The sequence below is a fragment of the Lactuca serriola genome, chromosome 7, assembly GCF_051521515.1.
Source record: "Lactuca serriola cultivar US96UC23 chromosome 7, Lser_US96UC23_V15, whole genome shotgun sequence".
NCBI classification, from domain to species: domain Eukaryota; kingdom Viridiplantae; phylum Streptophyta; class Magnoliopsida; order Asterales; family Asteraceae; genus Lactuca; species Lactuca serriola.
In genome coordinates this window covers 165,957,710-165,971,643 of record NC_136414.1, presented here as the reverse complement: position 1 = coordinate 165,971,643, position 13,934 = coordinate 165,957,710, and positions in this window count along the sequence as shown.

Genomic DNA, 13,934 nt, shown 5'->3' with positions numbered 1-13,934 from the left:
TAAGAAATCATAAATGTCATATGTTTCGAAAAAAGAATACTTGTTTTGGACCCAAATCAAGATACTGAAACGATGGCCACTTGATATTTGCAACAAGGATAATGACTTAAAAAATAATATACTTTTTGATTTATACATATTTTGTCATAGATTTTTTTCGTCTATATTTACTCCTTTAAATTGTTTAAATTGTGTACATTCAGTTTTTATGACCGGATAAAAAGTTACTTAATAGGGTAATATATTTCTCACTTTGTACACATTTAGTCCTTAATATATATATATATATATATATATATATATATATATATATATATATATATTGCATATTTAGTCCTTAATATTTTTCTTGTTGCAAAATAAGTCTGTGTTGTTTTTCTACACATTCAGTACTTATGACCAGTTTTTAGGTTTTTCTCAGGACATCCTATGTGGAACAACCATTAATAAGGTGTTCGGGGTTGTCATAGCTTATGGTCACCTCGGCCTCGGTTGCTTGGTTGCTTAGGTCTTGTTTTCTGAATGTCGTAACTTCGTCAAATGATATCGGAGTTTAACGATCTTTATATCCACATTTTCGTATTTGAGCCTACTACAACTTTCATTTAGATTACTTCTGTTAAAAACTAATATATTTTTACTTAAGACCTTTTATATACATGTTTCTTTATGAATGTATGTATGAACGTTTTTTATAAAATCATAAGTAAAAGTATGTTACATTTTAACGGAAGTAATTTAAACGAAAATTGTAATAGACTCAAATACAAACACGTGGATATAAAGATCGTTAAAATCTAAGATTGTATGAAGAGTTACGACGTTTAGAACACAAGACTTAAGTCAAACCATAAGACATAAGAAACCAAACAGTCGAGGCCGCGGTGACCAAAAGCATCAGCAACCCCGAACATCTTTTTAATGATTTTCCCACGTAAAATGTTGTGAGAAAAACCTAAAGAAACCGGTTAGAAGTACTGAATGTGTACAAAAACAACAACTTATTTTGCAACAAAAAATCATTAAGGATTAAATGTGCAAAAAAAATATTAATGATTAAATGTATACAAAGTGAGAAATATTACCCTATTAAGTCATATTTTCCGATTTAACTTAAGTAGCCGATCATAAGGACTTAATGTGTATAGTTTAAACAAGTTGAAGAGGTAAATGTGTACGAAAAAAATCAGTAACCAAATGTGTACAAATTGCAAAATAGATTACCATTTTATTAAACGTATGCTTCAAAAATAATACTTGTTTTGGACCCAAATCATGATAGTGAAATGGTGATATTTACAACAAAGGATAATGACTTAAAATGGTAATACATTCTTCGATTTGTATAAATTTGGTCACTGAGACTACAAGATTTTGAACCTATAGGGACGACAAAAATCGTCTCTATAGAGTGCAAAGTCGTCGCTATAGACCTCAATGTCGAATTATCATCGCCATAGACTTCATTGTTGTAGGTTCATCGCTATAGCTTGTATTGTCGTCACGATAACCTTCTTCTCTGTAGCCTCCCTTATAGAGACGACAAATCATCCCTATATAGCGACCAATAGAGACGATATGTTGTCGCCATAGTTACCCATATAGCGACATCACTTTGTCGCCATAGCCACACCTATAACGACGACATATTGTCGCCGTAAGTAAACCTATAGCGACGATAAGTCATCCCTACAGGTGATTCACAAGTTTTACACATTTTTTTACCACCCTTGTGTTAAATTCCCAAAAAATTTATATACAATAACATTTTCATATAAAATAAAACCAAAAACAATTAACTTAAATCTAAATCATTCCAAATACCATACCATCCAAAGTTTTAAAATATCTTACATGTTCGGTTTACCAAAAACGAAGAACCAAATTTGAATTTGTTTAGATGTTTCATACAAATCAAACTAAAACAAACAGCCTAATTATCAGATCCACTAGAAGTACTTTCCCATTCTTCATTTTCATCACTTTCTTCATTTTCATCACCTTCTTCATTTTCATCATCTTTATTTTCATATCCTCGACTTACTTCATCTTCTTCATTAACATCATGACCGTTTGGAACTTGTAGTCGCTTCGATCAAAATTAAATTGAAATTGTGGTGGTTGGGCGTTTGGATTTTGAGATAAGAACATTTGTTGCATCTGTTCGGTAAATTGTTGACTCATTTGTTGAGTCAACTCTTGAGCAAATGCATTGAAGTTTTGGTCATTGGTTGATGTACTTGGCACATAATATGGTGCTATATTTTTCATTTTTCTTCCAACACCTTTTGTATGACCGCTTCTTTCTCCAAGTGCACACTAGAGGCATTTTTTCTTATCAACCAATGAATCATCACCATTAACCTCTTCCAACATTTTCCTATAATCTTCCATAATTTTACCCTACAATTAACATATATTAGTTATTTTTACTAAAATTTGGCAGCATAACAACTATAAAAAGAAAAAAAAACCAACCTGTTCAAAGTATATAAATAATAAGAATAACAATTCAAAATTTTGAATAAATCTACTTGTAATATATGCAATCTATTTAAAATAACAGTATAAGCAATTTACTCTAAATTTCATATGAATAATTTACACAAACTAGCATCATACTAAAAGTATGTAAATACCACTTTTACTTACCCAATCTTGTTGCCCCTGTAGGTGACACCATCCTTTTACTCCCTTAAAGTGACTTTTTTTCCATCCATCAATGTGGTTTGCCCTTCCAGATTCTTTTTTTCTACAAAAAGCCACAAAAACTATTACTAATATTTCACAGAAAATATCAAAATCCCTTAAATAACACTAAAAAAAATCGTATTTCCTTATGCCGCTTTTAGGCATAGGATTCAGCACCATGGGAACTTCTATACACCTGTTTTCCACTGTTATCTTTATTTTTTACAGAACGGTTTTGATACTTTTCGTTTATGAATAACTTTTCAGTAACTTTCCTCCATGCTTTTTCATTCATTCTAGGTGGGGACGTTTCTTTGCCCTTGCCACATCATTGTAGCCTCCAACTCTGATAAAATGCTTTTTCACCTTCAATTTGCGGCGCCTGTAACTTTCTTTGAAATCTGCGTCAATTCCTTACACAACGCCATTCCAATGAGGCGTGTCACGGAGAATATATAATAAATAATTCTACAAAAGAAAACGAAAGGATTATAAAACATCTCAAAAATATAAAGTTTTAATACAAATAAAACCATTAAATTTTATACTTACATGGAAGGTGGTATAGATTTTTCTTTTATATTCTTCTGGGACATCATCCCAACTCGGATAGTGGAAGGGGACATTATTTGCAACCTCATTCGAGACCAATCGTATATAAACCTGATATTTATCTCCAACGACCTTATATAGTCTTCCCGTGATATCAAACTCCAAGGCAAGTAGCTTCTTCTTGTTAAGTCTTAACTGTTCATACAAATTCAAATTTCTTCCAAAACTTCTCTTTGGTTTTGCTACATTGATACATGTAATTAAAAAGTTAGTAAGTTAAAAAGTTATTGAATATAAAGACACATTTAACTAGAACAAGTTACTTACATGACTCACAAGCTCTAGGGATCTTATGTGGCTGTCTTGGAGGTTCACCCCCACCGTCTCCATTGTGTCCTTTAGCAACATGTATTGACATTCTGTTGAAATAAATAATAAATATAATTTTAAAAAAACATTATAAGCAAGAATTTTAACATGTAACAATCATCTATTAAAGATACAAAAACACTATAATACATTTAATCATAATCATCACTGGAATAATATGCATCTATAGACTCATCATCACTATCATTCTTGTCATCAACAATTTCATCTTCTGAAGGGTAGTAATAACTGTGTTCTTCATCATCATCAATGAAATTATCATCCTCTGTGATAGGAGCATCAATTTATGTTTAGGATGATATGTCATCCCTAGAGCTTTTCGGATACCCATGAAATACTTTTTTGTTCCAACTCAACCTATAGAGTCGATTTATCATCGCTTTAGGTTCGGAAGTCAAACTTAATTTGTCAACTCTATAGTGACGACTTGTCGCCCTATATGATCCTCTATAGCTATGACATTTTTCGTCTCGATAGCTTTCGTCTCTGTAGATTCATATTCTTGTAGTGTAATTTTTTTTTGTCCATAATTACCCTTCAACTTGTTTAAATTGTACACCTTTGGTACTTATGTGTAACATCCCAAAATTCAAGCCCAAAAATTTCATTTTTGATTAATTAATTCATAAAACATTCATTAGAAAATATTGTATAAACACGTTATCTCAAAACCAATTATCATATCTGAAACCCACGACCATGAACAAATTTCATATCAGAGTACAATCCCAGAAAACACCGTGCGGAAATCATATGTGAGTGTGTGTGATGCCATGCTACGCCGACGGCTCCTTCCCCTTGGATGAAGAGGTACCTGAAACCAAAAACTGAAACCTTAAGCTCAAAGCTTAGTGAGTTCCCCCATCATACCACATATCCTACAATATCATCGGTATCTTTCAACTGGTAATCATCATCGGTATCTTTCAACCGGTAATCGTCATCGGTATCTTTCAACCGGTAACCGTCATCGGTATCTTTCAACCGGTAACTGGGGACTATTCCACCCCCTACCACTAGCAATACAATATCAAGTTATAAGCACACATTCAGACATATCCGGGTACTAACCTACCCCTTGGTCCTAAGGACCACTATCAGGGAAACTATCCCTATCATGTAACATATCATACAGATATAACTTATAACCAAACGCATACCAGGCCAAGATAAATCATCACAAAGACAATTATCTTCTAAATACTCCCCAATGATCGGTCGGCATTGTAGCCTTAGACCCACCCCTACTGGAAGGTAACTCACGTCGTAGCTACTGAACTGTGCGGGAATCCTCTGACTGCTGCCGTTGCGGCTCCGGAAATCCTCCGGCTATAATTCCCACAAAACACTTAGTCAGAAACTAACATCTACCCTTAGGGTAAAATGACCATTTTACCCCTTGACCAAGTCAAAGTTAAAGTTAACTTCCAGTTGACCTGACTCGCCGAGTTAACTCGCCAACTCGCCGAGTCCCAATCCTTCCATCAGACCTCATACCCGTCTCTACTCGTCGAGTTAGGCGACGACTCGACGAGTTTTCCTTTTAAAAGAACGTCGAATTAATCCACATCCGACTCGCCGAGTTGTATGAACAACTCGTCGAGTTCATCATCAACTGATACTCATGTCCTGTCCTGACTCGCCGAGTTGTATGAACAACTCGTCGGGTTACTCTTTATCCTATGAACACGTTCTGTCCTCGACTCGCCGAGTTGATGAACAACTCGCCGAGTATCATGAAGATTGTCTTGGACTCGCCGAGTGCCATGAATTCCCAGAACACTTTGCTTAGTCCAGAACGTTGGGTCACTCCCCGGGACTCCTAAAACCCTTCCACACTCAACTGGCCCTTAAGACCCTCACTGATATGGGACCAAAACCCTTGGACTCGCCGAGTCTATCACATCCCTTACTAAGAACTTCGATTTGTGATGTACAACACTTAACCAAATGATAGATCCAGGCCCCTAAACTCGATCTAGCACGTAAAGTCCACTCCGACCCCTTCCGGTGCTGCCATTGCACCTTCACGAGTTCTACTCTTTTGTTCCTCAGATCCGTCGACTTCCGGTCAAGGATCGCTACAAGCCGCTCGATGTAATTCAGGCTGCCATCAACCTGAATGTCCTCCAAGGGTACCTCCGCTGTATCGTCCACTAGGCACTTCCGCAGATGAGAGACATGGAAGGTGTTGTGGATCTAACTGAGTTCGGGTGGTAGATCCAGCCGATACGCCACCTTGCCCACCCGGGCTACAGCCCTAAACGGTCTGATATACCTTGGGACCAACTTGTCTCGCTTCCTGAATCGGATGACGCCCTTCCATGGCGACACCTTCAGGAGAACCATATCCCCGACCTGGAATTCCAGGTCTGATCGACGCTTATCGGCGTAACATTTTTCTGCCGACTCTGAGCAGTCTAAAGCCTGCTCCGGACCTACTGAATCTTCTCTGTCGCCGCGAGCACTACTTCGGTGCTCCCCATGACTCTCTAGCCAACCTCGCCCCAACATATCGGGGTTTCACCTCCTCCCATACAACATCTCAAAGGGAGGACAATCGATACTCGCATGATAGTTGTTATTATACGAGAACTCCGCCAACGGGAGGTAGGTATCCCAACTACCTATGAAATCTAAAACGCATGCCTGCAGCATATCCTCCAGAGTCTGGATGGTCCGCTCACTCTGGTCATCCGTCTGCGGGTGAAAAGCGGTGCTAAAATGCAGACGAGTACCCAGCTCGTCATGAAACCTCTTCCAAAACCTGGAAGTAAACCGCATGTCTCTGTCTGAAATCACCGAAACTGGCACTCCGTGCCGCGCCACCACCTCCCTGATATAGATATCGGCCAATTTCTCAGCCGAGATGCTCTCCTGAATCGGAATAAAGTGGGCGCTCTTGGTCAATCGATCCACGATGACCCATATTGAATCCATCCCCCGCGCGGTCCTGGGAAGCTTCGTGATAAAATCCATCGTAATGTCCTCCCATTTCCACAGCGGAATATCCAACGGCTGCATCTTGCCGTGTGGTCTCTGATGCTCGGTCTTGACCTTCCTGCAGGTCAAGCACCGCTCCACATACCAAGCCACATCCCGCTTCATGCATAGCCACCAGTAGTCCAAACGAAGATCCCTATACATCTTCGTCGCCCCGGGATGGATGGAGAATCGGGATTTATGCGCCTCCTCCATCAGGACCTGGCGTAATCCCCTATGATAAGGGACCCATACCCTACGGTGAAGAGTCAATAACCCTCGACTATCATAGTCGAAAGAGGAAACCTGCCCCACAATCCGCTCACTCTTCCGATGTTCCTCCTTCATGGCCTCCTGCTAAGCCTCCAGGATCCGCTCCAGAAGCGGAGTCATCACTGTCATCCTCAAACATATATCCCTGATCGGTGTTGCCTTGCGGCTAAACGCATCGGCCACGACATTGGCCTTTCCTGGATGGTAGAGGATCTCACAATCATAATCCTTCACCACATCAAGCCACCGACGCTGCCTCATATTCAGATTTGGCTGGTCCATAAGATACCTCAAACTCTTGTGGTCCGTGTAAATCGTACAACAAACCCCATAAAGGTAATGACGTCAAATCTTGAGGACGAACACAACAGCCCCCAACTCCAAATCATGCGTCGGGTAGTTCGCCTCGTGAGGCTTCAGCTGCCTCGACGCGTAGGCGATGACATGCCCTCTCTGCATCAATATCGCTCCCAAACTTGCGATGGATGCATCGCAGTACACAACAAAATCCTCCATGCCCTCAGGCAGGGCTAAGATTGGCGCCTCGCACAATCTCTGTCTCAGCATCTCAAATGCGGCCTGCTGCTCAGGCCCCCAGTGATACACCACCGACTTCTTAGTCAGTCAGGTGAGCAGAACCGCTATCTTGGAGAAGTCCTGAATGAATCTCCGATAGTAGCCTGCCAATCCTAGAAAGCTCCGGATCTCAGATAGAGACCTCGGAACCTCCTAATTCATCACGGCCTCTACCTTGGCCGGATCCACCGAAATCCCGTTCTGGTTGACAAGGTGCCCAAGAAACTGCACCTCCCGCAACCAGAATTCACACTTGGAGAACTTAGCATACAAGTTCTCCCTCCTCAAAGTCTCCAAAACCTCCCGCAGATGCTCCTCATGCTGCTCCCGCGTCTTGGAGTAAACCAAGATGTCATCAATAAATACTATCATAGACCGATCTAACATCGGTCTACACACGCGGTTCATGAGATCCATGAATGCGGCAGGAGCATTGGTGAGCCCGAAAGGCATCACCACAAACTCATAATGGCCATAACGCGTCTGAAACGCAGTCTTCTGCACATCCTCCTCTCTGACCCTCATCTGATGATACCCTGAACGCAAATCAATCTTGGAGAACCAAGATGCTCCATGTAGCTGGTCAAAGAGGTCATCAATCCTCGGGAATGGGTAGCGGTTCTTCACCGTTACCTTGTTCAGCTCCCGATAATCTATACACATCCGATGCAACCCGTCCTTTTTCTCACAAACAGAATCGGAGCTCCCCAGGGTGAACTGCTCGGTCTAATGAAACCCTTGTCTAACAGCTCCTACAGCTGTGTAGACAATTCATGCATCTCAGGAGGAGCCAACCGATACGGTGCCTTGGCTATCGGAGCCGCACCATGAACTAGGTGATCCTGAATTCCACCTGTCGTTCCGGAGGTATCCCAGGCAACTCCTCGGGGAATACGTCCGCAAACTCCCGCACCAAAGGTACATCGTCCACCGTCACCCTACCCGTTTCCCGGGTATCCATAACATACGCGACATAACCTGTGCAACCCTGCTGGAGGTAGCACCTAGCTCTCGCTGCTGAACATAAAGCTGGTCCTCGCTGTGGCCTCTCGCCCTGAATCACCAACTCTCCCCCACTTGGGGTCCTGACCCACACCAACTGCTGCGCACAGTCGATCACTGCCCCATTAGGGCTGAGCCAATCCATGCCTATAATCACCTTGCTCCCACGCAATGGAATGGGAACCAAGTCTACCAAGTATCGCTCCTCAAATAACCTCAGCACACAATCTCGAAATACTGTTGATGCCCGCACCGAACGGTCGTCTGTAATCTCTACCTCTAGAGGGCAATCCAACATGCCCGAAGACTCGGAAAATCTCTTGCTAAGCGCAAGAGACACAAATGATCGGGTAGCGCTCGAGTCAAACAACACCAGAACTGGGATGTCGTTCACATCGAACGATCCTAAACAAAGCACATATCAATAACACAATCACAACAAAAAGAGATCAGAGGGAAAGAATCATACCCGTCACCACATCAGGTGCAGCACGTGCCTCCTCGGCTTTCAGCTGAAATGATCGGCTCCGCACCACTGGAACCTCTGTCTTGACCTTCCGGCCATCTGTAACCCACGTCGTCGCTGAGACCGGTGCTGCCGCTGGCACTGCTGCTGACGCTGTTGTCAATCTCGGGCAATTGGCCCTTTTGTGGCCCCTCTGATTGCAATGGAAGCAAATCAGGTCTGTCATCTGTACTGCATAGGCGGGGGCAGTACAATCCCTGCCAAAATGCCCCACCTTGCCACACTTATAGCATCCCGAACCCGACCTAGTGCAACAAGCTCCCTCGTGTGACCGACCGCATTACTCACAGCGGTCCTATCCTGCCTGGCCTTTCGGCCTACCATCAGATCCCTTGGGCTTTTTCCTCGAAGCCCCAGTCGTCAGCCCCTCCACTGCCTTCCTCTTCTGGACGTGCTCCAGATCAATCTCCCTCTCCCTAGCCCTGGCAATCATGGCATCCAAGATAGGGCAAGCCGAAAAACTAACATGCTCCCGAATGTCAGCTCGTAGCATGTCATGGTAGCGGGTCCTCTTCATATCCTCATCACCCGCATACTGGGGCACCAGCAATGCCCTCTCCCAGAACTTGGCGGTGATCTCCGCCACAGTCTCCATAGTCTGCCTCATATCCAAAAACTCCCTGGCCAGCCGCTGAAGCTCCACAACTGGCGCAAACTACGCCCTGAATCTGGTCACAAAATCCGACCAAGTCATAGCCTCGACAGTCGAGGCTCCCAATGAGTCACTAACAGATTCCCACCAATCTCTAGCCCTGTCTTGCAAGCATCCTGCTACATATCTCACCTTCGACCCCTCTGGGCAGAAGCTCGTTAGCTACGCAGACTCAATGTCTGCGATCCATCTCCTAACAGCAATGGGGTCTTTCACCCCATGGAAATCCGGCGCACCACTCCCACGAAAGTCCTTAAAGGACAGTGTGCACGTACCCATCTGGCTAGATGCCATATCACTCCTGAATGATCGGAGACGATCCTCCATCAGCTCAACAATCCCCTCCTTGATCGACCCGAAGATGATAGGGGTCCACTCAAGGATGCCTCTCGTGATCTCAGACTCGATGAACTTGTGTAGCCCGTCATCAACCTGCTTGGATCCCGAACCCGAGCCCGATCCTGATCCTGATCCGGAACCTCCTGCTCCAAGTCGTGTGGTCACCATACTGAAAATACACACATAAAGGTCAGGATCATACATATACTCGAGAGATCTAACACACTTCCCAAGGTTCCCGATTTTGTCTAGGCCCTCCTTGATTTGAGTACGAGTCATCTGCTTTCAGTAGTACGAGCCCGTACTACCTTCCACATCTACCCATGCTTTCCTCAAGGATTGCTTCAACTTCACCAGGTCCCTTTACCGATACCCCTTTCCACTAACCTCATCCTAGGCTTCCCTAGGGCACTCTCCGACCTACTCTTCTCCATCAGCTGCACAGGAGCCCCTACCATTCCCCCCTAACTAACTTGCAGGTACTGTTACATATCCGCTCCTTAGTTAGTTGGAAATATCCAGAACCCCCATAGCACAAAGCAAGCAGCATTCGTGCATCGAGTAACCAAATCAGGCATAACCTATACAGGCCATCCTACTGCTGACTAAACAGCCCTAGCATACAGCTCATACAATAGGCATATAAGGCATCCTCCTAGATCCTTGGCCCTAACTAGCATGCGATTATCAGAATCATATATCAGGTACACAAGGCATCTTCCTAGATCCTTAGTCCTATTGTAGCATGCAATTCTGAATCAAGCCATATAGCATAACATAACATGTATGGGTATCTTGGGGAAAACTTACTTGAGCCCGGCCGGTCGAATGCATCACACACCTTGTCTTTCGTAAAATCCTTTCGCTTAGATTTTTAGAAAACCATTTTATTGAAAAAAAAATCTTTTAGCCCTTCATTTTGAGTCCAGACACCCCCGAGGGCGTGTCCGAATCCCTCAAACCAGGGCTCTGATACCAACTTGTAACATCCCAAAATTCAAGCCTAAAAATTTCATTTTTGATTAATTAATTCATAAAACATTCATTAGAAAATATTGTATAAACACATCATCTCAAAACCAATTATCATATCTGAAACCCACAACCATGAACAAATGTCATATCAGAGTACAATCCCAGAAAACACCGTGCGGAAATCATATGTGAGTGTGTGTGATGCCATGCTACGCCGCCGGCTCCTTCCCCTTGGATGAAGAGGTACCTACAACCAAAAATTGAAACCGTAAGCACAAAGATTAGTGAGTTCCCCCATCATACCACATATCCTACAATATCATCGGTATCTTTCAACCGGTAATCATCATCGGTATCTTTCAACCGGTAACCGTCATCGGTATCTTTCAACCGGTAACTGGGGACTATTCCACCCCCTACCACTAGTAATACAATATCAATATATAAGCACACATTCAGACATATCCGGGTACTAACCTACCCCTTGGTCCTAAGGACCACTATCAGGGAAACTATCCCTATCATGTAACATATCATACAGATATAACTGTTAACCAAACGCATACCAGGCCAAGATAAAATCATCACAAAGACAATTATCTTCTAAATACTCCCCAATGGTCGGCCGGCATTGTGGCCTTAGACCCACCCCTACTGGAAGGTAACTCACCTCGTAGCTGCTGAACTGTGCGGGAATCCTCTGACTGCTGCCGCTGCGGCTCCGGAAATCCTCCGACTATAATTCCCACAAAACACTTAGTCAGAAACTGACATCTAACCTTAGGGTAAAATGACCATTTTACCCCTTGACCAAGTCAAAGTCAAAGTCAACTTCCAGTTGACCTGACTCGCCGAGTCCCTATCCTTCCATCAGACCTCATACCCGTCTCTACTCGTCGAGTTAGGCGACGACTCGACGAGTTTTCCTTTTAAAAGAACATCGACTGAATCCACATCCGACTCGCCGAGTTGTATGAACAACTCGTCAAGTTCATCATCAACTGATACTCATGTCCTGTCCTGACTCGCCGAGTTGTATGAACAACTCGTCAGGTTACTCTTTATCCTATGAACACGTTCTGTCCTCGACTCGCCGAGTTGATGAACAACTCGCTGAGTATCATGAAGGTTGTCTTGGACTCGCTGAGTCCGCTCATGCACTCACCGAGTGCCATGAATTCCCAGAACACTTTGCTTAGTCCAGAACGTTGGGTCACTCCCCGGGACTCCTAAAACCCTTCCACACTCAACTGGCCCTTAAGACCCTCACTGATATGGGACCAAAACCCTTGGACTCACCGAGTCCAGGAATAGACTCGCCGAGTCTATCACATCCCTTACTAAGAACTTCGATTTCTGATGTACAACACTTAACCAAATGATAGATCCAGGCCCCTAAACTCGATCTAGCACGTAAAGTTACAAACTTTACGTGCATGCATGGGACATTAGAGCTTAAAAGGCTCTAAAATGGTTCTTTTGTTTCATGGGGCCTTCCTTGGTGCAAAAAGCAACCTAGATCTGACTTGTGGCTCATAAAATGACACGATACAGAAGCCCAAACCCCCAACCATGTTTGCAAACATGGTTGGCCACCAAAAATGGCTTATAAAAGCCCTAAATCACCTCAAAGAGGGATCTAACAAATGAATGAGCAAGGTTCAGACTTTATACCTTCCAAAGACTGCAAATGATGAACCAAACTCGAATCCTTCAGTCCCTTCTTGACCCTTCTATGCTCTTCCTTCTTCCTTGAGGTCAAAAATCACAAGAATCACTCTAAAAGCCTTAGATCTTCTCAAAAACGGCTAGGGTTTGCTATGAGGAGTGTTTTGGGAGCATAAAGGGGGAAAGGAGGCTGCATAAGGTCGTTTAAATAGGGTGCAAACCCTTGGATTAGGGTTTTTGTCCAAACAGCGGCTACTTGCCGAGTCCAGGACTCGACTCGCCGAGTCCGCAGCTTAAACCCCGCGCCTCATCCCGCTTCTACTCGGCGAGTCAGTCCTTCGACTCGCCGAGTCCAAGGCCAAAAATGCAAAAATAAATGAAGATTTAATAACAGAATACATACCAAGAACCATGTGCTACATTATGACTGACTACTTTAGATAAGCCAGAAAAAATGCCTTAATAATGTAATATATTTCTCATTTTATACACATTTATTCCTTAATATTTTTATACATTTAGTCAACATATATTTTTTTGTTGCAAAATAAGTAATTTTTGTTTTTGAACACATTTAGTACTTATTACTAGTTTCCTTAGGTTATTCTCACGATATCCTACGTAGGACAATCATTAATAAGGTGTTAGGGGTTGTTGATACTTATAGCTACCGTCGCATCGGTTGTTTGGTTGTTTAGGTCTTATGGTTTGGTTTAGGTCCTGTGTTTTTGTTGGAACCTAAAAGTGAACCTCTAGCAATCCTAATTCAAGGTGATTATTTTGAAGTCAGTGCCAAGTTCCGAAGTGGAGAGAAGTTGATCAGAAGCTCAGGAGTGAAGACATTCCAGAATGGACTTCATGTCCGGAATGTGTGGTGATCCGGAGAAGATGTTTTGTCTCTTTCTGCATTAATTACTTTTGTCTCGTAGCATGATTAGACATTTCATAGGACTTAGTATGTTAGTCAACTTGGACAATTAGAATGTAAGAATTGTTCCTTTTATCCGGTCCTATGTATGTTTAGTGGTTTGTATTATGTTTCACTTACTCCTATTTAAAGGAGCTTTCAAAGCAATACTATGAGACGGATCATTCACTCAACTTTTGTCATTTACTAAGTTATTACAAATTCTTTTCAAACATTTTTCTTGTTCTTCATTTATTAACTTTACCTTGATCATTTATTCTTATTCTTCATTTATGACTTGATCATTTGTTAAATATATTTACTAAGACTTGACTGATCTTTCTAGACTTGACTAGAACATTTATTAGCAAGCAAACATTGGTCTTAAGCATTCACTCAAG